We start from the raw sequence: 25,237 nt of genomic DNA, 5'->3' as shown, positions 1-25,237 counted from the left end.
CTGACCACCGCTTGCGACCCCGCAACCACAGCCTTTCCTCTCCCGGCACTAAGGGCCTTCATCCGCCGGGACTGATCGCACACCAGCCCGTTCCTGCCCGAGGGCAGTCAAAAGGGTACGGGGCGCTTTTTTTCCCTCCCTGCGGGCTCTCAAGGCTCGGACCCCTCCAAGTGGACACCGAACCCGTTTCGTGCGGACTCCAGACCCTCCCCTGTGACCCCAGCCCCATTACTGAGAAAACCGAACCCTCCCCTGAGGACTTCAGGCCTTCCCGTGCAAACCCCAGCCTCTCTCCTGTGACCACAGACCCACTGGGCCCGGCGCCCAGCCCGACCCGGCGCGGATCAGAGCACAGCGGGCCCGGACAGCGCCTCCCAGCGGCCTAGCCCGGCGCAGTTACTGGGCCGACGTGAGCGCCGCCGCGTCCCCCGCGCCGGGGCGGGGCGCGAGGGGGGGCGGTCCCGGGGCGGGGCAGGAAGGGGGGTTCGCGGCGCCAGACTCCGGTGTCGGTGTCGCTGCTGGCAGCGGTTGGGAGTCAGCGGTGTGGCGCGCCTTCCTCCCGTGAGTTCCACCTGCGCCGCGTTCGCTCGGGCATGAGGGCTGCGGGGAGGGGAGAAGCAGGGGGTACTTTGAGTTGCGGTGATTCTCCCGAGCTCCGCGGCGGTGCCGGTGCCGCGCCTTGGCCGGACGCTCGCCCGGCCGCGCTCGGCGCTGCCTCTGCGTGGGCACACATGCGGCGGCGGCGCCGCTCCCCTGCGCGCTGCAAGAGCCGCGGCGCCTCCCGCGGATGCCTCGGGGAGGGTTCCCGGACGCCCGGAAGCTGCTTCGCATCGCCGGGGGCCGCGGTCTTGCGGGTGCCAAGAGCTGCTCTTTCCTTGTTGGCTGCAGACTGCGGCGGCTGCGGCTCTGGGAGGCGGGGGTTGCCCCATCCGGTCCTCCTTGTCCCCTGCTGAGCACTGCCGCCGCCGCCTGAGGGGGTTGATGCGGCAGAGCCTCCGCTCACCCCGCGGGACTTCATGTCCTGTGCAAAGCCGAGGGACGAGCTTCCCCGGGACCGCCGAGGCACGGCGCGCTCCCCGCCGTCAAAGTTTCCCGCGACGCCCGGCGCAGCCAGCACGAGCCCCCTGCGAGCAGCGAACGGGGCCGTCCCGAGGCCGGTGCCTCCCGCCCGTCATCGGGTCTGGCTTAAAGGGCCCGGCGGCATGCCGGTAGTAGGAACATGGCTGAATGCGGAGAGGCAGAGCCCCTCCGGACTTTGGCGCTGGCCGCTGGCACTGTCATTTCTTCACCTCTGGGTGTTCAACCGTGGCAGGCATGGAAGCATTCAAGTGCTGCCGTTTTGTTAGTTTCGACTTCCAGCTGTTTAGAGTACAGCTGGAATGTATGGTTCCCAGTAGTCCATGGGAGTGGCTTTTTTGTTCGGTGGGGTTTTTTTTTTTTTTTTTTTGTTTGTATTTTTGTTCGGTGGGGGTTTTTTGGGGTTTTTTTGTAAGCCTTCACTCCTAATTCTATTCCTTTAAAACTCAGGTATTAATTTCAGGCATTACTATCAAAATATATATGCTTTCTGTATCAATCTCTTATGCTTCATACATATTTTTAAATGTGCCATATAACTGAGAACTGCTGTGTGAAGGGGGGGTCCCAGAGCTCTTCAGCTATGGTAAAGCCATGGGCAGTTCTGCGGTTAACTTATGGATTGCAAACACAGAGGTGCTGTCATTGCCAGGTTGGTAGGTTTTACTGTAGACTGTTGTCACATTGCCTGCTGTATGCTTGCAATGAGTGTTCTTATAGATTGAACACTCTGGATAGATTGGAGTAAAAAATTATATATATCACTGGCATGAATTAGAATTTTTAAGCTACTTATTAAAGAAAAAATATTTGGCATGGAATTGAAAGTCTTCTTACAAGACCACAGGCGTTTTTAATATCACAAATCTCTGTGATCTGTCACTTAATAGGAATCAGGTGTTTTGTTTCCTTTTTGATTTGAGGCACTCCTTTTCGGTGTTTGCAGGGATTCTCACATTAGAAACATTGAAAACAAATGTATGGCTTTCAGAAAACAGCAGTTTAATTCCAAAATTTTAACTGAACTTTTTTTTTTTTTTGAGTACTTATGTGTTGGATTCTTATTTATATTTCTGTTCTGTGCTGTAGATCTGAAATGATGAGTCTGTCTTGTACTGCAAATCTGAATTCAGGAGCTAGTTTTCAGAAATAACTTTGCTGGAAGACTGAGGCTGACTATTTGCTGACTAATGCATGCAGAAAAAATGGAAAGTGGGTTGAATTTAGACCTTAGGTATTGAGTTAGTTTCCTTGATGTGGTGATCTCCCTGTTCGGACAGGTGAAATGAGATCTAGGTGGTAAGGGCTAGCAAGTAGACAAAAGAAGATACTTCCTTTGACATATGGAGGCAGAGGTCTGCACAAGTCTATGTGCAAACAAGCTTAAAGTAATCTCAGAGATCCAATCCAACATAGAAACCCACTATTTTGATGCTTTATCTGCTTTCTTGTCAAGTGAGAGAGTCTCAGGGCTCTCAAGTGTCCAATAATACAAGATAGGATTGAATCTGCTTGTTGTGGAGGTTATTTCCTTGCTGATACCACAAAATGGTCAAAAAGGATGTTTTTTCTTGATTCCTTAGAGGTTAATCCAGAGGAACTTTGTTGTGAAATGCATACTTATTGAAGACAATTCTTATTGCATTGCTTCTGTTTTACATGTAGTCATGGCTCAAAAGGTGCCAAGAGGCTGGGATTTGTTCTGGAGTTCTCATTTTATAGCTTGACAGAACTATTCATGTTGCACACTCAAAAATGATGGAATGCACAATGCAATTAAGACTATACTTTAAAGGAATTTCATAACTTGCCAGGTTTCCATTTAATGTATTTAATCGGATCTGACCATTGCTTGTGATATTTAAGATTAATAAATCTCCTGGGATGTTTATAGTATTACTATCCAAAGTTATACTACTGTAGACAGAGTATTGAAATGTATCACAAATGAAGCCAAACAAGCTAGAAAAAGTATTCGTAGTGTATACTTTTAAAACAATTGCTACCAATTAGGATTAAATACTTAAAAGAGTAGATTGTACCATATCTACCATATTCTGTTCAGTACTAATAGGCTATACCATGTAAGTTGTTTTGCATCTTGCGAACAAGATATAGTGATGGCTGATCTGAGCAAATTGTTGCTAGACTGGTTTACCAGCCTGGTCTAGTATGACAATCTGAATAGTCAAAATATCCTGAATAATTTTAAAAATGTCTCTATGTAAGGCATCCAAGTTCAATCTAATGTTAAAGTGGCCGAAAGAAACACTGGACATTCTCTAACGACTGAGAAATGTTTTCTTTATGCTTCAGAGCATGAAGAAAATACTTCAGAGCCAATCAAATAAATGGAAGGTGTTTTTCAAGGCACAACTAAGTGTTTTGCTGCTTTTTTCTCTCTTTTTCCTCCATTTTTTCTCTCTTTTTTCCTGTCCCACTCCCCTCTTTTTTCTCCTCCCCCTTTATTTTTTTTTTGTCCTCTTCTTCCTCTCTTTTTTTTACCTTATTCTTTTCACTTTTACCTGTCTTTTACTCTTTCTTTCCCCAATAGCTTTGTCGAAGGAAGGGGACCAGGACACCAGATGGTTCATCACAGGTCCAATTTATTGAAGAAAGCATCAAACACTTATACAGCAAATAATAAGCTTATGAATATTCTGTAAGCCAAGCGATCTATTGGTTAAACTATACCATTAACTCTTCCTCATTCCTTTGGGCCTGCGTTGTCTACTTCTCACGTCTCGCTCTCTATTTCTTTATCATATCCAGCTAGGCCCAAGGACACACTATATTGCAGGTGTAGGACTTGGAATTAGCCACGGCTTTGTACTTTTCCAGTCTCTAGTCAACTAAATTCCCAACAAGCTTTTTCATTGCCTTCCTCCTCTTCTGTCACCTCCCCCCTTTTCATGTTTCCCCCGTTTTGCTTTTCCTCACCACTTTTCACCTTTTTCTCCCCCTTTCACACTTTTTCCCCCCTTCTTTTTCTCCTCTTTTTTGTTTTTTATCTCCTTTCTAAGGCAGTCATGACATAAAGAATTGAAATGCATAGGGCAACAGAAAGAATTTACAACAGTGAGAATTTACGACATAATCCTGATTGAATAACCCCCTTAATTTCTCTGTGATAAGTGAAGGACTCTCTTTCATTTTCTCTCAGTCTGTACTCAAATTCGGTGTCTTCCAGTGGGCCAAAGTAAGGAGGAGAGGGTGTTATTTATAAATTGTTCAGGCATGTTGAATCAACGAAAAGCATTTTCCTGCAGAAAGATGTAATTCAATAGATCTCAAATTTTATGGGTTACTTTATAACTTATATGAAACAAATATTTAAAGGTGAATTTGTGTTAAAGGTATGTGGGAATGCAAGTGTGGAGTGCTTTTGTTATGACAATATTCTGGAAGCTTAAAGTAAAATTAAGTAGGATTTTGAGATATAACTTGGCACCATGTGAGCAAAGAACAAGTACTTACAAAAATTGTGTAGGATATATGGGAAGCAAAATTAGTTAGTGTGGTTTTTTGAAGCACTGTTTTTCAGGTATGCATCTAAAATGTTGGGGTTTATTATTAGTAGTGTTGAGAAACATAAGCTGTGTAGAGATTCTCTTTCAAATCTATGTGAGAATGTGAGTGAAATTGAATACTAGCCTCTGAAATGATACATACAGATTGTATATTGAGAGATGCTAGGAGAATGCACACTTCCAATTTGTTTAGTAGGTGAAGATCAGGCAATTTGTTTCTAAGGAAGACACTTAGCAGTCATTAGTTGGAAGAGCTCTCTTGCAGCACTACTCCAAGCCCTCTGAGCACTTTCTATGCGTTGTAGAGAAAGCAGTTTTCTTGCTTTCCCACCACCCATCAATGTTTTATTGACAATGAAAATACTCAGCAGAACCCACTATTTTATGCAAAGAACAAGTGTGTTTTGCAATAAAAAGCAATAAATAATAACCTCGGCTGTTCATATTGCAGTGATCAGGTTCCTGCATTTTAGGCAACAGATGTAACTTAGCAAGTGCTCTGGTTTAAGATACCAAGGTTCTGCAATAGCCAAACAGAGTGTGTCATCATATGAGAAGAGAGTTTAACTGCAGCAGCTTACAATGGATCACTGCATAGGTGGAAGCATGACTTCTGCTTTTGAACAAATTATTTTCATAAACTTGTATTTTAAATCTATGAGATTTTTGTTGTTTGTCTTTTCATACTCTTGCTTTTGCAGTCCTGCATTTATGAGGACCAGCACAGATGGCTATCTTGTCAGTATGATTACTTGCAGTGACAAGGGAGAAAGGGATGCTGTTTACAAAATCCTCACTGTGTATTTTGGTTTGTTCTTGCCTGGTAATGATGTTGCATGATCTTTGCTGCATTTTTCTTCCCTTTGGACAAAGAATGCTGAGGGTGGTGTAGAATCATATCCTATTTATATCCATATCCATGAATGTGATGCGGTCACATATTCCATCACTGCCTCCCAGTTCCACTCCACAGTTATCAATATTCTTTTTTGGATGTTATGGTACCACTTGGTTGTCTCAGTCCTGTTCTGGTATTTTAGTCTGTGCTGTTGTACATTTGTGGTCCTAGTGTACGAATACAAGTACTTTTCTGTAGAAATCCCTACAAAACAATGGTATCTCAAAGGTTTGTTTTTGTAAAATTGTCTATCTCTGTGTCAGAGTCCTTAGTGTGAAGGGTTAATCCAGACTTGAATAAGAAAAAAAAAGTTTTCTTCTGATGGTCATATGTTGCAAGTGACTTGCTTTCAGTCTTCTGTGTTGTATATGCCTCAGGTTTTCATACTTCAACAAAAAGGAGATTATTAGTCTTTCATACTTGGCAACAAAAAGGGATTATGAGGAAATGAATTTATATTGAATGTAAGGTTTGTGTTTTTTCCTTTTTTTTTTTTTTCAGAGCACAGGACCAGGTTAACACTAGAGGGCCACTGGAAAACTACAGAAGATTTGTTTTGCTCTTATGCCTTCCACCCACATATAAAAATGGTGTGGGGGGGAGGGGTGTTAGCTGCATTTGCTTTCTGTTGCAGACCTCTAAGTAATGTCCTTCGACCCATTTGATAATACAATTACTCATCTTAAAAATTAGGGCCTACAGTATACCCTTTCTGGCTTGTTTCAAAAATGTCAATCTAATTTTCAATCAAAATTATTCACAGTCTTCGTATATATTCATTGTTCTTGCTTAGTATCATTCAGTAGCTTAATTCATACTTTGTTCTCTGTATATACTTCTGTGTAGAGAACAGTCATGTTTACTTTTAGACTTCATGTTGTTGGGCTGAAAAGTCCAGATTGTCTTTGTGTCATTACATACTGTGAAAACTAAGAGTTTATTGGGCTTAACTTGGAGAGGAGAAGGCTGAATGTGACCTCGCTGCAGACTGCAGCTTCCCCAAAGGAGGATGCGAAGCGGATGACACAGATCTGCGCTCTCTGGGGAGCAGTGATAGGATGCAAGGAAGAGAATGGAGCTGAATCAGAGGAAGTTCAGATATATAAATACAGGGCTATATTTATGAAACAGTTAATGAAATTAGCACTTGAAACCTTGTTTTAATTGTCTTTGTTTAACCATTCATTTTGAGTTGTTTTGGTGGTTTTTTTTTACTTCTTCTACTCCACTTGTCTCACATTTAACAATCTCCCATGTTGTAGTATGGATAAAAAAATAGTTAATCTCCCCACCTCTGACCAGCTCCACTGCATTTTCTTTTGTCTTGGGGAATGATCTTTTGTTTAATTGAAGAAAGATATTATAATTTGCTAAGATTATGTATGCATATATTTTTCTCCCACTCTGTTTCTAATTTCTCTCTGTTTCTAATTATTTTTTACCTCAGAATCTATTCAATTTTCTTTTTGCTTTGATTCAGTTTAAATAAAGCATCCTTATTGAAACTAGGGTGAATTAATGTACTTGAAAGTAACAGTAGGTCCATGGTACGTTTCTAAACCACGGGATGCTGGTCAGCCTTGACATCTTAGAAGGCTGTCTGATACTTCCCACAGTAAATTTCTGTGGTCTACAGGCTGTAACATTGACAAGTTACTGAATATTGGTTTTGAAGTCTTCCAGTTGAAAGTTGGTGTTGTTTTGCTATGAAGACAATAAGTGGAGTGCAAACAGAGACTAGAAGGAAATATAAAGAGAAGTAGGTGAACTGGGAAGGAGGGGAAGAGTTGCATTGAAGGTCAGTTTGTGGGAGCAAATGGGGCTCAGTCTCTGCAAAGAAATGTGTCTGCAGATACCATTGGGACCATGACCTGGTAGGAGAAGGAGAAACTCTGTGAACTCTCTGGCTGGGCTGACAAGAATCTGGATCAAGGGAAGAAAACTGGAATAGAAGATCAGTTTCTATGAGCTAGGGACTGAAAAACTGAAGTGAAAGACTGTAAGGTTGAAAATCAGGCTAATGTGAAGTGAGGTGGAAGAGAAAATCAAAGACTGGAATGGGTCATGCAACTAGCCCATATCACAGTAAATGTATTACTTCTCATGTCTAGCATATTTAAAGGATTACATTAGTAATTATTGAGAATAGTCAAATGTTTTGTTCTGTGAGATTCATTAACATGCATTAGCATAACTGGTATGCAATTATGCTTACCTTCTTAATCCTCATCTTTTCAGGAAGCCATAGCCTTTTCTTTTAGAAGCACATACCCATCTGTAATTTGTGGTTCCTCCCTCTGTCCCTTCCCAGCTGAGTTAACAGTTTGTGAAACTGCACCTTTACGTCTTTTCAGGTACTGAAGGTGGTTGTAGTTGAGTGTTTTATCAAGAATAACAACGTTTATTGCTTTGTAACTGTTCCAGGGTGTCAGTGATTATTTTGCATTACAAGTCAGCTTGCTTTAGTAGAGTTCTCCCTGAACCTCACTCATGTGCCCTAAAGCAGGAGTGAAGAAAAGGAATTTGAAAACAGATCAAGTCAGCCTTGCCTGCTTACAGCAGTCCACTTAAAGGGAGGTGGGAAAGCTAGTGTTTGTTTTAATTCTTAGCTCTGTTGCAGACTTCTATGCTATATTTTTTAGTTTCCCATTAATTATTTATATTCATATTGGTTAAATTCAGTTGGTTTTAATTCCTTTTGTGAGCATGTTGTACTCTGACCTCAAATTAAGGAGATGGATTTTATGGTAATAAGCATTCCAGTCTCATTATAGAAGAGATTAAGGATTTATGCTGGATTTGAAAGCATCCATTTTATCCTGACTTGAAATACTCACTGCTTTCTGCTTGTTTACTGTTGTTTGTATTGAGACAATGTCAATGTATTTTAATCACCACTTTATGAATGTTAATTTACTGTAGTCCTTTCAGAAGTTAATTTGCTGTACTATCTAGTTTGGAGAACCTAGCTGTTCTTATAAAAGCTGCTAGTATATAACATAGTTTTTATTACACACTACAGTTACTACAATGTTAATTAAACAGTGATTTCCAGTTTTGCTTATTTTCAACTAAAAAAAGGTATTTTTGTCTTTTCTTTGACTGTCTCACCCAGCTTTCTGCCTGCGAGATTAATATAGGATCACAGAGTGGTTGAGGTACCAGGGACCTTTTGGAAATGATGTAATGTAACTCCACGGTTAAATAGGACCAGCTATATCAGGTTTCATATGACTGTGTTCACTCAGGTTTTGATTAGTTCTATGGATGGAGAGTCCACAACTCCTCTTGGCAGCCTTTTCCCATGCTTGACCACTCTTATAATGAACAAGTGTACTCATTTTTGCGTGTAGAATTTCTTCTGATTCAATTTATCCCTGTTGACTCTTTTCTAGTCAGTGTACAGTGGAAGGTCTGACATGCTTTCATCCCATGTTGAACAATCTTTTGTTTACATGTATTGATTAGGTTTTACCCCACCTTAAGCAGGCCTTCTCTTCAGGCTGTAAACAGTCCCATCTCTCCTTATATGACAGATGCTGTCATCTTTGCATCCTGTGTTTGGTCTTGTGTCATGGACATGTTTTATGAAAATCCTTTTGCTAGGATTTTTTCTCCTGAGAAGCTGAGAGACCTCAGAAACGAAATGTAAACAATAATTATTTGCTGCTGTGGAATGCAACAGGTGCATCTTTGATTGGTCTCATGTGGTTGTTTTTAATTAATGGCCAATCACAGTCCAGCTGTCTCAGACTCTGGTCAGTCACAAGATTTTTATTATTCATTCCATTCCTTTCCTTTCAAGCCTTCTGATGAAATCCTTTCTTCTATTCTTTTAATAAGTTTTAATATATAATTTTCTTTTAAAATAATATATATAATGAAATAATAAATCAGCCTTCTGAAACATGGAGTCAAGATTCTCATCTCTTCCCTCATCCTGGGACCCCTGTGAACACCACCACAGTCTTGTGCTGTATGTCCCTGTCTCTTACACAGTTGGACTCCACCTGTGTGCTGCGTCTACTGCTGCTACCTGGTAAGGGTCCACCTCTGGAAATGGCTTGAGGCTGTTTTTACTGACGGCTTTGCACACCTGAAAATGTGTTTCTTTAGGATGTGATCTCAAAATCTAAAGTAGGCTTAAATTGTTAGTTAAGTTAATAAGCTAAAGTAAAATGTACTAATTTATGTGAAATTACCTTATAATTCCCATAAGGAATTTCCTATATAATTTTCTTAGAAAGAATAATTATCTTTCATGTTTTCCTTAAGTCATAAGTTTCACAGCTTGGTGTGTCATGTTCCACTGTGGGGAACTGTTGGAAGTTCTTAGAAAAACAGGTGGTCTAGGATGAAAATAAGTCTAACGAGACAGTATTGTATCTGAGAACTGTTTATTGGTAACAAAAAAAGAGGGAGTTGATTTACTAAAGAGGAGTAGAAAAGACAGAAAAAGGAGGAAGGAAGATGAAAAATAGTGGGGGGAAAGAGGAGACAGAGAGGAAAATTGGGCATTGGCACCCCAAGTCAGGGAGTGCCGCCGACGGCCCGGTGTCAGGGAGCGTGTGCCCGCTGGCTGCCGGGGAGCCTGCGCAGCCCTCGGAGAGGCCCGGCTCCACAGGCACAGCTCCCCCGGCCACGGGCAGCCGGCCCCCAGGTGAGTGAGGGAGGGGGCGCTCGGGCGGGAGGTCCGGAACGCTGGACAGGTGGCGGTGGGGATCATGGTGGCGGGCTGCACCGGCGAAGCAGGGCTAGAGGCAGGCAGGAGCGCGGGAACGAAGCAGGCAGGGCGTCGGTCGGAACACAGGGAGGCTGGACAGGCGGCGGCTGGGACAGGCGAGGGGTGGGGCGCACACAAGGCTCGGAGGTCAGCCAGAGTCCTGCCAAATGCCCAGCGAGAGGGAGGGCCAGCAAGGGCAAAGAGCGAAAAAGCAGGCTGGAGCCAGGGCAAAAAGGACAAAAACAGGCTAGGGCCAGGGCAGGAAGCAGACGACCAAAAGACCAGACCCAAAAGATAGACCTTGTGATGCAGTTATTTTTATGCTCCCTGTCTCATCCCGTGATCTGCCTGCTGACAGGAGACCACTGGCACGGTGTTCCAATGTTCCACTGCAGTCCATTGGTGGAGACCTCTTTCCATCTGTTGGAGAGCCCCTCTGGAGGGTGCAGTGTTCCTGGTGGTGGTCTGCTGCCTGCTTGTCCCATGTGGGACATGAAATCGTTGCCAGGCAAAGTAACCCCAGAGACAAGGCTTTCTCCCATCTTCTCCTAGTTGCCTCCTGTAAATGGCACATGTGCAACCCCTCCCCCACATGCTTCTGACAACCATGTTGAGAGAGAATTGAAATTAAATTGGCTCTTCATATAGGAGCAGTGAGTTATTATGATCTTTCTTCTGTGGAATGGACTTATTCTATTAACTCTAGCATACCAAAGTTGTTTCAGCATTTTAGTTTGTGTGAAAGAAAGTTGAGAACTCTCATTGATAAAAATTACTTGCTCTATAAAAGATCAGTAGTACCTACAAGGGCAAGGTAAAGGAATCTCTTCAAGGGTCATCAAAGCATGGAGATCTTCCCCTAAATATCCATTTTCAAGGCTCCCTTTGCAGTTATCCTTGGATGTTGATCAGCTCTTCTGGCCTTTTAGTTCCCACTAGAGTGTTTTTTGTGCCCAAAACTATGCTGGTCAGGTGTGACTGAGCATCACTGTCACTCCCAGGTTGCCAGTGGATGTTCCTGTGAGTTAATGTAACTGTGAGAATTCCCAGGGAGAATGCTCACATCTGCTCTCTGATAAAGGAATGGGGAGCATAATTTTTGCGAAATACATGTTGTAGAGAGTATTAGCAAAGTGTTCTGAGATTAAGGACGTAGTTTCTTGGCACCTGGGCCAGTATCCTGGCAGGGATCACTGTAAACAAGATTGTCCTTCCAGTACCAAGGTGCACCCCCCTCCTCTGTCTCAGACAGGAACCTGGTGTCTGTTTCTGTGTGGTGATGACCTGACAGTAGTTTGTAAGTGTTGTAATCTTGGACTCACACCCTCCGATTCAGAATTAGTAATGCTCTTGTTGGCACTGTTGGCCAAACCCAACAAAGGGCAGGTAGGTGGAAGAATTCACAACAGGTTTTTGGGAGGTCTTTTAGTATGCTTTATTAAAGTGGCTCCACAGGATTGATAGGGATATGTGATAAACTCATGTTACCTGGTGTTCACAATCATGCAACAGGACCATTTCTCCTAGAAATGACGACCCTTATTTGATTTAATGCAAGTGGGAATACCTAACCACTGATTTAAAAAGTGAAGACCTTTCATAATGACCTTCTCGTTGGCAGGGGAGGTAAGCAGTACAGTCAGGTGCTTATAGATGTATCTGCCAGCACCAGTATTTAACAGAGGCCCTGGCCTTTTAGAAATGGCCCTGCATAGTATCTGTCAGGTGTGGCCTGAGACCACCGAGTGCTCTGTCTTTCCTGAGACTGTTGTGGCGGTTTTTCTTGCTTCTGTTATTTGCAAGTATTCTTAAAGACATTTAGAATGGTCTGTCTGGAGCAAGGATTGCCTCTTATTTTGTCTCCATTTGTAGATGGCAAATATCCCTGAATTACTTGATTTCTTAGGAGACTCCACTCAACTGACACATTGTCAGTAGTGGTTATTGCAGAAATATGTATCTTAGGTAACTGAGCAGCAGCAGCATTGTGTTCCGGCAGTAGCTCACCATGATTTGCAGTATAGGCATCTACATGTCTCTCATGGCTAAGTAAGCAATGCTTTTGTACACCAGACCCCAGTGAGGTTTACCATGTATCATCCAGTCATCTGCTTCTCATTTCCTAGACCACAGTGTGAAACCTTTGTAAGCCCAAGAGTCAGAACAAAGACTTCTGAAGCAGATTGCTCTTGCAGCATAGATACAGCCATTAATTCAATGTATTGCTTGCTCCTCCCTTTCTTTGATAGGTTAGGAAGGTTTGCTCAGCTGTTTCAAGGGTTGCTTTCCACTGCAGTTTTTCTTCTACATTTCTTGATGTCCAGTCAGTGAAACATTATTCTCTTGGGTTAATTGCTTGTACAGTGGGAACTGCTATGCCCAAAGTAGAGGCACACTGTTGTTACCCAAGACAATTTGTCCTGTTTTCTCATCTAAGGCACTTTGTTGCAGCTGGGAGATGTAAGCTTAGAAATGCACCGTTTACACTTGACCTTGTTTTTTTTTCTTATTATATTATGTGACCATGTTCACAGGGGTCCAAGGATGAGGGAAGAGATGAGGATCTGACTCCATGTTGCAGAAGGCTTGATTTATTATTTTATGATATATATTATATTAAAACTATGCTAAAAGAATAGAAGAAAAGATTTCATCAGAAGGCTAGCTAAGAACGGAAAAAGAAAGAATGAATAACAAAGACTTGTGTCCCAGACAGAAAGTCCAGCCAGCTGACTGTGATTGGCCATTAATTAGCAACAACCACATGAGACCAATCACAGATCCACCTGTTGCATTCCACAGCAGCAGATAATAATTGTTTACATTTTGTTCCTGAGGCCTCCAGCTTCTCAGGAGGAAAAATCCTAAGGAAAGGATTTTTCATAAAAGATGTCTGTGACGTGTACTTAGTCTCTTTATTTTATTTTTTGATAGGCATCAATGCTAGCAATGTGTTAAAGAATTGGTAATGTTTTTTTGGCCATCTACAAAAGTCTTACCAACTTGTTGGATATACTCCTACTGTTGGGATCGCCATGTGGGTCCTGTGTGTCCACTCCAGTAATTATTTGTTTTGATACTGTTTTTTACCATCTTTTTACCTGCTGAAAAAATATATTTCATAGTTGGCTACTGTAGCAAGAAGTTGTCTGTTCAGTTGATTACTTGTGACTATTTCTTGAAGTAGCTGCTGGATCATAAATTAATTGCAAACATGAAGCTATTTGTTTTGGAAAACTTGATTTGATCTGGCATAATTTCTCTCAAGTGTCTGTGCTTAGATTCATATCATTGCTTGATTATGGGAGAGGATTTTTGATCTATGAAAATGTTTGCTTCTTGAGTCTTACCCAAGGGCTTTTACTATGGTTTGTCCAGTTCTTGCTGTTTAGGAGTAAATAATTAGCTTCCAGCATAATTTCTTTCACTTTTTACACAATGAAGTAGTAGAAAACTTGCTGATATTCTCAGTAGATTTATTATGTGAATGCTTTATTCTGTTTTGCAACCTTGAGCTTCAAGAAGATGATTAAAACATTTACATTTTTGTTGCTTCCCCATAGTATAAGTACTTCCCTCTCAGCAGAATTAAATTGTAATTAATCTTAGTAACTAATCTTTGGCTATGGCCTCGTACTTGAGAGTACTGTTTCTTTGTACTGCTGTCAATATGGAACTTGTGAGCTGTACAACACTTCAAGATGAGCCTATAACTCTAGAGTTAGAGTGCAGTGTAGTCGGAGACCTGGTGCTTTTCAAATGGTCTTGCTGTAGATCCAGAACTCTGGCTAGGTAGGAAATGGATCTAGCAGGTGTGGAATAGTATTTATCTCTGTTTAGAGAAATCAATTTTCATTGAGGTACTTCCTTTATTGCCATCTCTGATACTTAAATTGCATAACATGAGACTTGGAAAAAAACACATTACCACTGTGAGTGGCACTGGTCATAGAGCTCTTAGATAAAGTGAAATAAAACCTGAGCTTTGTATAGCAATAGTAACAAAGTGCTCTCAAGCCAATATTGTTGCTTAGGTACCTTTGAAAGTCCGCACCAGGGTTTTCCAGTTGCCACGTCACTCCTCCAGGGAGAGGAGTGATTGCATGATGATGAATGTGAACTTCCAGTGTTCTGTAGTATCTTCTGTTACAGCCTAACAGTGAATCAAGAGCAGCTGACCTTGGCCAAGCATGTCCCCTTGATTTGACTGGTTTTGGAAGACATAGCACCTGAGGCCTTAACTTGCAAACAGACAGGATTTAATAATTTAATTAATGTCAAACCCAGCTGTATTTGTTTGCATAAGTACAGTTTCCTGTCTTTGGGTAATTTGAATGTTTTGCAGCTACAAGCAATCTCAATATTAGTTACCCTATTCTCTATAATTTCTTCTCCTGAGATTCTCTTTTGTCTATCCATTTAGTGGATATTTGTTCACAATATAATTAAAAAATAGGCTGTAAATTGTAATCTTGTTAGATGTGAGTGCTTTTTGAAGAATTTATGTTCACTGAAATACACAAAAAAATTTTTTCAGGGTTCATGTTTCTTGGTTTGTTGGTAGTGAAGTATAAGATACTGTCTGTAGTTTACTCAGGTTTGTTGGTAATTTTGACAAATATGAGACAGTAAAAGGAGTAGCCTTGTCTTAAAGCCACCTTTGTCACTGTTATTTACTCCACCAGTAAGGTGGAGTCCAGGTCCCCATTCTCTCTGTTGGTTCTTACTTGGGCTTTTATTCTATTATTATTGTACTATATCTCTGTTTAATCAGTATCAATTTTTTTATTTCTTAAACCAGTTTTTTAAAACAAAAAAGACTTTCAGTGCAGACTAAATTTTTCTCCAAGTTGTTCTCATTAATTTCTCTCTCCCTTGCTCTGGACAGGCAGTCTCCAACTTGAAATTTGTGCATTTCTTCTCTAGAATATCAAAGAAGCTGGGAGAGGGAAGAAACTAAAGGAATGATAGCTTTATTCTTTATTGCTTTTATTTCAGATAACTATCTATCACCTGATCTTGTCTTGTCAAAACCTTTTATGTCTGTGAGGAGAAGGAGTGTTATTCTGACAGTACTCCTCACAAGTATCAGAATGTTAGCACTGTTACTTTAGGTGCTTGTGGTCTTCTTGGTTCCTTTTATTTTTTCTGTCAGTCACATTTATAGTAGTTGCTTATTAAAAAATAATATTACTGAAAGGTAATTTTATCTGTTTCCCACATTTCTGAGAGTGTTTTGGTTTTCCTCCTTTTTTTTTTTTTGGTATTTCTACTTTTCATTGTTTGGTGATTTTAAAAGTAGCTCTCAGCTTCCTCAGTTGTGTCTTCAAAATATTAAAAATGTTTTTCTATCTAATTTCTGATTTTCTGAATTGGTCAGGTTTTCTGTAGGTTATGGGGTTTTGTATTTCTAATTTTTTGTAGTTCATTAGTTTTGTTGTTTCCTCTAAATTTTATTTACTTCTGTCATGTGGTATTTTTTTTCTTGAGAATTGATTTGGAGACATTAATATGGAGTTATTGTTACATTGAATTCAGAAGGCCACTGTTGAAAACTGCACCTGAATTTTTGTATTTGCATTACTAGATTTTTTCAGGAGCAGATGTTTCCAAAGAATGGAATGTATTTTCTAATAGTATCATCATGATGTTCATTCTGTTAGTCGATGTACCTGTACGTTCACAACAAGCATTGTCATCAAGCATTAAATCTTTTCTTTGGTTGATGTTCAAATCATGTAGATCAACATTTGTGCCTTATTTCATCTTCTCATCCATGTCAAAACAACTTGACCTACATACAACCTGCAGGCATTTGCTTAGGAAGAGTTTCTGAGTTATTGTATGTGTGTATACATTATTTGAACATAAGATCTTTTTCAATTTATAATAGCGTATATTCACTTACTAGCAGGGAACTGATGCTTAAACCAGGTGCTTTTTGAGGTAGAGATCTTTTTCAAGTGTTATATCTGGTTATTACTTCTATTTGATGTTGTGGATTTTTTGGGGTTTTTTTGTTTGTTTTTTAATGAATGGACAGTAGTTGTCAAGGGTTGCAATTATCACTTGCTGACTGTTCTGCACTGCAAGTTGAAAGTTCAGTTGATGCTGGATTGGCATAGTCTCATAGAAAAGTGAATTGCCTTGTTTCACAGCTGCGTTATTACTGTGGTGAAATCAGAGTCTGAACAATTGTGCCAATCACTTACTGAGTATGGCCTGTTTATTTTAAAATCTTCATTTGGGTTGGCCTTGGCTGCCCTCGCCAGATCCCCACTCAGCTGCTCTTTCACTCTCCCTCCTTAACAGGATGAGCTTAGAAAGTATAAGTGGAACAGCCCAAGCTAAAAAGACCGGGAGATCACTCATCAGTTACCATCATGAGCAAAGAGGTTAACTTGAGGAAAAGGAACTTGATTTATTGCCAGTTGAAAATATGGAAGAATGGACTCCCAGTGGGCTGTAGCTTCCTTCAGGGCATCTCCAGCTGCTTTGCAGTGAGGTGTTTCATGGGTTGCAAGCTTGGTAACTGCTTCAGTGTGGGGCTTTGCAGGGGCTGCACGTCCTGCTGCTTGGAGCGCCTCCTCCTCTCTTCACTGTCCCTGGTGTCTGCAGGGTTGTCCCTCTTTTGTGATTTTCACATTCTACTGTGCAACGATTTTGTAACTTCACCAGAGGTACCACCCTCCTGGCTGAAGGGCTTAGTCCTCTGCGCTGGTCATGTGGTACCACCTGGTTTTGGTACATTTCTGTCCTCACAGAAGCCCCCCTGCAGGCGTCTTACTGCTTGTACTTGGGCATGTAAACCAAATAAAACGGTCAGTGAAAAATCAAAACTTGATGTTTAAGATAATATGAATAATTCTGGGGACTCTTCTTATGTATGTGTAGTCATACGGGATGAATTACATGGAACTAGTTAATGTTTTCTCATTGTGTTTGCACATACATCTCTTCCAGTTCAAAATACCTAGGGACAGATAAAATAAGTATTAGTTTTCTTAACAGAATCACAGAACAGTCAAGGTTGGCAGGGACCTCTGGAGCTCACCGTCGACACCCACCTTGCTCAAGCAGGACTACCTAAAGCAGGTTGCCCAGGACCATGTCCAGATGGATTTTGAAAATCTTCAAAGTTACACTCTCCACAACCTCACTGGGCTCCTACTCACCCTCACAGATGATTCCCTCAGTCCTTCTGCACATTTCCTAATTGCCATGATTGATCAAAGATTATGAAGAGTAGCAATCATGGGTGCATCCCATCAGGACCCGTGACCTTATGTATGTTCAGCTGGTTTAAGTATTCCCTGACCATGATCAAGGTTATGTCTTCCTTGCTGTAGACTTCCCCTGGGATTTGATAAGGTCATGATGTTTAGTATGACATTTCCTCTAACTTTGTAGCATATAAGGAGACCAAGAGATTGGTTCAAATAATGTTCCTTATGTGCCTTTACGTGCATATTAAGTATTTTATGCAGTAATTCTATGGAGTTGGTTTATTTCAGTGGTCATAGCTGCTGCTGTTGGCAGTTTCATGTCCTGCTCTGGTTAGCTTCTAATATGTGAGAGAGCAACTGCAGTCATCTATCTGCCTTGAAGCACTGTTTTCTCTGTCAGTTTAGTGTTTATATATAAGCAAAGAATATGCTTTTAATGAAATTGTGGTATTTCAGCCAAGGATTATAACTGTATGTAGGTTGTGTTGCTGTATTTAAAAGACAGCTAATATACTAGAGGGATCTTTTAATAGATTTACATGCAGATAAGCACAAAGGTGATTTATTTGAATCAGTTAAATTCTGCTTCTCTTAGCATCTAGCTCTTTCTTTCCAATATACTATAAAGAAAATGTTTTCTTTGCTTCTGTTTCCTTTTTTTGTTTTGTGCACACTGACAAAGCTAGCTGCATTTAAATAAATCCCCATCAAAAGCAATTTTCTGTATGTTTTTTACTCCATCGAGGATATATTGATTTTTGTTCTTTAGACCTACATGGGTTTGTTATGCATAGGGCAAAGAAATCATTAACAAAGACATGATGCAGTGGCATTGATTCTGATTTCTATGTCTATGCTTTCTTGTTTATATGTGAAACCTGATTTGAGAAAATACTACAGCTTTATGTATTGCTCTTGATTGCAGAGATCATTACCAGAACTTTTATTTCACAATCCACAGTACAAATCCTTTGTTTTAATTGACTAAATCAAGCACGTCTGCTGTCTTATAATAAATTTGGCCATTATGAGTCATCTTCAAATAAAAATAGAGCTTCCACCATAAACTGTATTTTCTCACCTATAGGACCAGAATCAAAAAAAGAGAGTAAGTTGCTCATTTTGCTGTGAAGTCTGTCTCAGACGAGCTAAATTAGGGAATGTCTTGCCTTGCTGAGCTTCCTGCCAGTTGTTTTGCAAGGCATTCACATGTCTTAATTAAATATTAAGAGTTCTTGATTAAAAATGACCTTTTATATTTCTGTGTAGTGACTAGAGAAAAGCTTCTGGAAGATAGAAATAGCACACTTCATCTGTAAAACACTTAGCGTGGAGATCTGCTAATTCTGAATCACTTCAGAATGAAAATTAGGTCCAACATTCTAATCCTTTTAACCTACCCCTCTGTCAGACATTTTGTGGTTACGGGAAAGGGACTGTAGCCACATGTTGAATTCTCTCATTTTCTTTTCGTTTAGGGGTTACTTATCTGGAAAGGTAACTTACAAAAGTCCACTCTCCCAAACTTCAATTTGGAGTTTGAGGTTGGGAACATTAACAGGAAGTAATTTATTCTTGTGCCACAAGCAGGCTGAGGTATTTTCATAACTCATTTTGCTATTTAAAAAAAAAGCTACAGGCATCTGAAAAGGAGGTTATTGTGAAAAAGCCCTTCTTCAGATAAGTTTCTGATTTCAGAATTAGTTTGGTATGGACATGTCACTGAGACTTCTTTGAGATGTGGAGGCAGTGTAAATTGAGCATGCTCCTTGGAATGAAAGTGTTGAAGTTACTGCAGGACTGTGGAGTGGAATGAGGAATTTTGAAGCATGGATATTTGGTTCTCTGAAGCTGACCTTTAGTGACCTTTGGTGTACTTTTAGTCAGCCCTCAAACCAGCAAAGCAATAAAGAAATGGTGGTATTTAATGACTGAGGGCCAACCCTATTTTAGGGCAAATTAGGAAATTTTCCTGTCAGATTTTTATAAAAACCTCTGTTATCATTCTGTTGGCAGAGCTGCAGAAGGCATTTGGTCATTGAGCATGCATAAAGTTAAGGTGGTGGAAGAAGGTTAATATCTGATTATTTTTCAGTGTCTCTGTGAGCAACAGTTGGACAGAGCATGAATAAAATTTTAGATTATGCAAAGTTGGGATTTACTTTGAAATTTTTGCTTGAAATACAGAAATGTAAAATGAAATGAGGTTAACAATAAAGACTGCAGTCTTAGCAAGTGCCTCATTTTTTGCTCTCAAAAAATTGTGATGTGTACTGTTCCACCCCTACTAATCTAAGAGGACCTCTTATGTTTCCACTTTAAAATGCGTCTTGTGTACACTGAGAGTCCTTTTAAAGAAATGTATCAGAGTTGTAAGAAGTCTTGTTTTCTACAAAACCTGTTTGTGTGTTTCAGGGATCCATGTGACAAGGACTTAGTTGGGGTTCAGTATTGTCTGTAGACCTCAATCTCCACAGCTGTACTTAAAGTGAAAAGAATGAGCAATTAGATTTTTCCAAATGTGAACATATCAATAAAAGTGCCTAGGTACAACTTGTTAATACTTTACTTTATTGTATCTATTTTAGGAGTGTAGTCCTGTCTCTTTCTGGTGTTCATTTTTGTAGCTTATCCCTCTGTTTCACATATAGCAAATTTGCCCAGGCAGTAGATGTTCTTTTAAGAAGGCTAATTAAAGAGATGCATAGACTTAGAGAAATAGGATATATTCCAGACCTTTAAGGGGAGAAGGTTTGTGTGGCTGAGACAAACAAACAAGGTGGCCTGTTCAGGACACAATTGTGCTGCTGCTTTGCTCCCCCCTCCTGCCTTTCCTTGAAGATATTGATGATGGGGGTGGCCATTCCAGAAGTTTGTGCACAGTGGTCTCCTCCTCCAGCATTGCAATATCAGAAAACATGTTTATTTATTGTGAAGATATGTGCAGGAATAAACAATGTCTGTAAAAAGGAAATTGTGGTATCATTCTGCTATTAATGCTCTTTCTGTGAAAGTCTTCTAAGATTGCCCAGTCCAAATGTTTGAAGTGGAACTGGTGCTAAGTGAGAGATTTGCAGAGATTTTATAGTAGAAATGCATGAAGTAATGAAAATACTTTTCTCTATACAATTTCTGTATAATATTGTATATTTCTGTATATTTATAATAAACAATTCTGTATTATTTATGTGAGTGTGTTTTTCTCCATGATATGAGATAGCAAGATACAGCATTGGCTCCAAGTTCAGGAACCAATGCTATAGAGTAAGGACTTGCTGCTGGAGAGTTCTTGGCCTCCTTTTTGCCACTGATGTTGGTTGTGATAAGAACTGTAGCTCTGTTTTGGGAACATGTTACTATAGAAAATTAGAGAAATCTCCCTCGTTTAGTTGCAGCTGTACATATATGAAATAAAACACAATAAGTCTCCTAATTCAAAATGTTTTCTAATTTAACTTGGTGTTTGTTATCCCTTACATTCCATAATAGTAATAGTATGAGTTTCTAGGTGTAATACCAATTTAGTGTTTCCTGTTTTGACACATAATAATCTAATTATTTTATTATTATTATTACTATTTTCAGCAATTTTTTAACCATGTGGTAAATGTTCATTGCTGTCTAAGCTGGTACCTCTGCAGCTTGTTTAGCAGGTAGACAGTTACTGCCTTAAAGAGCGTATGCCCAGGTTTCTGTGGAGAGGGGAGATTTTATAGAAACTCATAGGATTGTTTGGGTTGGAAGAACCTTAAGGATCATCTTGTTTGAAATCTTGTGCAATGGACAGGGACACATGCAATAGGCCAGGTTGTTGAGAGCCTCATCCAGCCTGGTCTGTAACACTTAGAGGGATTGAGCATCCACGCTGTCTGGACAAGCTGTGCTAGTGCTTCACCAACCTCATATCTTATCTAAACATTATCATATGATATCTGAATATACTCTGTTTCAGTTCAAAACAATTTCCCCTTGTTACTAACAGTACATGTCCTTCTAAAAATGTCCCTTTCCACCTTTTTTGCAAACCCCTTTTAGTTACAGGAGGATGCTATAAGGTCTCCTTGTAGTCTTCCCTGCTCCAGACTGAGCAGCTTATACTAAACTTTCTCAGCCCAGCTTCAGAGGACAGGTGCTCCAGTCCTTATATTGCCTTCTTGGGTAGAGGAAGAGATTTGTGGAAGAGTGCCAGGAAATAGATTGAAATCTGTCTTACCAAAAGCAGGACTTCATAATATGCTGTGATTGCTTGAGCTACTCTTTGATTCTTTCTATTGCTGTAGAAATGAGAATCTAGAACAACTGTGAAGTGTTAGCATAATAGTCCTAGAAGTTTAGGTGTAAGAGGAAACCATTACATGTGGCCTCAAAAATTATGTCAGGATGGTTCTTCTACATGCCATTGCATTATTATTTGCAGGCTTATTCTGTGCTGACATCCTAAGCTTGTGCCTGTTCACAGACATACAAAAATAAAATTACTGCTCATTGTGGTTTCTTTTTTTTTTTTTGTGCTCTTACAACCAGACTTTAATCAGCTCAAAGAAATATTAGGAAGAATGAAAAACTGTCATCTGGTATGTTTAATCTGCCGCCAATACCTGTCTCCCTACTTGATATCTAACCTAAATTGGTTGTTTTTCTGTAGCAGTTGCAGGAGGGATGACCCTGACAGTATTAGCATTCCATACTAAATTAAGTTACTCTTCAAGAACTGGACAATGAAGCTTTTCCTTTTATTTAGTTTTTAAAGCAGTCAAGTGAGTTAACTAGAGATGAACAGAAAGTAGTGGAATTGGCCCAGAGAAATACTTCTACCTGAGATTCTAGTTGGAAAAAACTGAGACAGTCATTTAGCTGCTAAATCCAAATAACTGAGGTGTTGGATTTATGCAATTTACTAGATCTGCAGCTACTGTCTGATCCTCCCCTTCCCAAAACAGGACGGAGATTGTGGGAATTGTGTTTTGGAAAAATGTCACTTTAAAGGCTGAGTGTGTCATCTAGCAGTTTGAAGTTGTGTGTGTTTTCATTTTCATTTTTTGTAATTATAGTTTTTACTCAATAGGGAGAAGTTTATTGCTTCAAATTTAAAGCAAGCTTTTATATTCAGCTTCAGACTGATGTGATTGTTTTTTCCTTTTTTTTACGCTATTAACTTGGAAATTAATTTGAGGTAAGATAAGCACTTTTGGATCTTGTATATATATCTTGGTTTTAGAAGAAGTTTCAACTGTTCATACTGCTGTGGCTCTTTTGACTTGGGTTTCTTAACAGGAGCTACCTTGATTGTAGCATCAGTCTATAAAGGTGGAGTTGGAGGGTACAGTCTTCTGCTTTTGTTGAGCTATGCTTTTCACTGCTCTTTTTCTCTGTATTTATGCATGGGTGAGCGCTGTTGGTGTCCATTGGACACAAAATACTGGTCTCAACAGAGGATCAACATTGTTATGGCTTTCTGCATTGCTGCAGATAGCAGAAGCTTAAGTGAGTTGCTTTTGTGACAAAGGCAAGTCTCTGGCTGTTTTTTACTTCTGTTCTTTCTCTGAAGTGTGTGTAGCGTTATATACAAAAAGATACTGGGGTGGAGGGCAATGCACTATTGCTCCTTAGATCAATGGTTTTGAAACCATGTGTGTACAGAAAATTTCCTATGAAAAGCAGGTATATGAAGCATCTGAGGAAATTTGCACTTGAGCTTGAAAAGGGAGCCATGAAATGTGCTTTTTTAAGATAACAGTGCAAAATTTGGTTGACAAGACCAAATGATGTCTGTGTAGTTGTAAAAGTGGTTGGCCCAGTAGTGTTCTTAACCCACACATCTGATGATCCGAGCTTTCAACCTAAGTGTGAAAATCATAACTTCTTCACAAGGGCATGATTAATGTTAGAATTGAAAAAATGACATTGATTAAAAAATCTGTTTATGGTGGCCCTTGCAGATACTCTAAACTGAAGGAATCCCAACTAGCTCTGTAATTCTGATTGGATTGTTAGTCACATGGTTATTCTTGAGTATTGAGAAAACAAATATCTGCTGAGCTATTTGTGTGCAAAATGGAGATGATAGGTCTGTTTTCTGGAAAACAGCCTAAATAATCTTATTCAGCTGTCTTTGGGCCATATCATGGCACTGCTTGTAATATTTCCCAGAGTTTTGTCCTTCCTAACTAATCTACTGACTAATAGTCATTGAAGTTGAAAGAAACATGATACCAGGATAAACACTTCTTTTCACAGCCTGAGCTTTAATATTAGCTGGACTTTAGGTTTCATTGTCAACAGTGTTTTATCCCCTAGTCCAAAAGAACATTCTACACTTAAAGCTCTTCTGTGATTTGTGGAAGGTAATATATCAATGTGATGGTGTCAATGCATGCAAATAGAGAAAAGAGAAGTGCTTATGAATTTGCTGCCTGAGAGTATTGCTTCTTGATATCTGACTCCTGACAGATCTTCCAGATGTTAGATTTCAATAATGAATTCAAGCTATGACACTTGTAATTTAAAAAGTCGTATCACAATTAATAGAATCAGGATTCGGTGCAGGGTTTTTTTCTGCACAGCAGCATAATCGCTGCCTCTGTGACAACCTTCATTTCTTTCTGAGCAAATGGAAACCTAGTATCACAAGCCTCAGGAAGTTGTTAAAGCAATTAAAGGCTTCTCTCTCAGCACATCGCTTGGTTACCATAGTATCCTTTGCCTCAAAGCCTTTACTGATGATGTCAGTATGCATACAGGGGCTGTTCATAGCGTCTACGTGAAGATTATTCGGCCCTCACTAAAGATCATAAGCATCTCTCCATACATTCTATTATCCAGTGTTATTTTAGTAATTAATGAGACTGGAAGGTAAGTGACTGTTGCTTCATATTGAATAGTTTTTATGCATCCTCACGCTGAAGTTTCAGTGTTGCTTTTTTGTTTATTCCATTGCATTGTTCACTAAATGCATAAAGTATGTTTTAGATGAACCAATTGCATAGCTTAGTGTAATTTAAATGGAATGACTAAGTCTAGGTAATTTTCATAAATATAAAAAAAGGTAAAGTAAAAATCCCTGAAGTAAAACCAAATTGATTTGTTATATAGTTAGAGGGTTTTTACAAATTAAAATTTGCAGAGAATTATTTTTAATCTTAAGAGGATGATTGAAATGATGTAGTGAGGAGTACTACCTAAGAGAAAAAGGTTCACTTAAAAAAATTATTATTAAAACAATAACTCAGCAATCAACACCCATCTCATATTAAAAATGGGCTTTGATAATGCAGGAAATTCTACATTAAGGTGATATGTATTGTGCAAATCTGTCATTGTACCTCTCTTTCTCCCATGCATATACAGTATGCAAGTAACTTTTCTTAACCTGTACCTGTTTTCTCTCTTTGGATCATAACATTCCTTGGCTTATTTAGACACTTCAGTCTATTTTGGGGAAAGGGGGCCTCTATTGACATCTCTTAAGGAAAATGCTTAATATGCACCGACTCATTTGACAGTTTTAATTGCTATTAATTGCAACAGATGTGATGCATTAGAAGAATAGGAAAGACAGTCTAGTGACCATACTGTGCCTTTTGAGTAGCCTTAATTCCTTGTGGACCGAGGACTTTTTTTTTTGCTTTCTAGTATAAAGATATATGTGCTCTTTTTCTTTCTCTTGACTGTCTAGCTATTAGTTTGGATAATGATAGAAAAATAATAATACTTTAGATATTCTGATGCCTATTAACTTTGAGATTTGACACTTAAAAGTCTGTTCATGTATTTAATACAATTT

General features: G+C 39.8%; 1 protein-coding gene across 6 annotated transcripts in view; it reads left to right on the top strand.

Annotated features, from left to right (window-relative positions):
- The first annotated feature begins 478 nt into the window (after nt 1-478).
- Nucleotides 479-25,237, top strand: part of PAM (peptidylglycine alpha-amidating monooxygenase) — a 115,870-nt gene continuing 91,111 nt past the window's right edge. For all 6 annotated transcript variants that reach the window (XM_059491880.1, XM_059491879.1, XM_059491878.1 and 3 more), the window contains exon 1: nt 479-561. The gene's annotated coding sequence lies outside the window, so the exon portion shown is untranslated. The remainder of the gene's footprint in view (nt 562-25,237) is intronic.

Source organism: Ammospiza nelsoni, chromosome Z (genome assembly GCF_027579445.1).
Source record: "Ammospiza nelsoni isolate bAmmNel1 chromosome Z, bAmmNel1.pri, whole genome shotgun sequence".
In the NCBI taxonomy this organism is placed as follows: Eukaryota; Metazoa; Chordata; class Aves; order Passeriformes; family Passerellidae; genus Ammospiza; species Ammospiza nelsoni.
The sequence above is the reverse complement of the archived record's forward strand: the minus strand, read 5'-3'. Positions and strand labels throughout refer to the sequence as shown.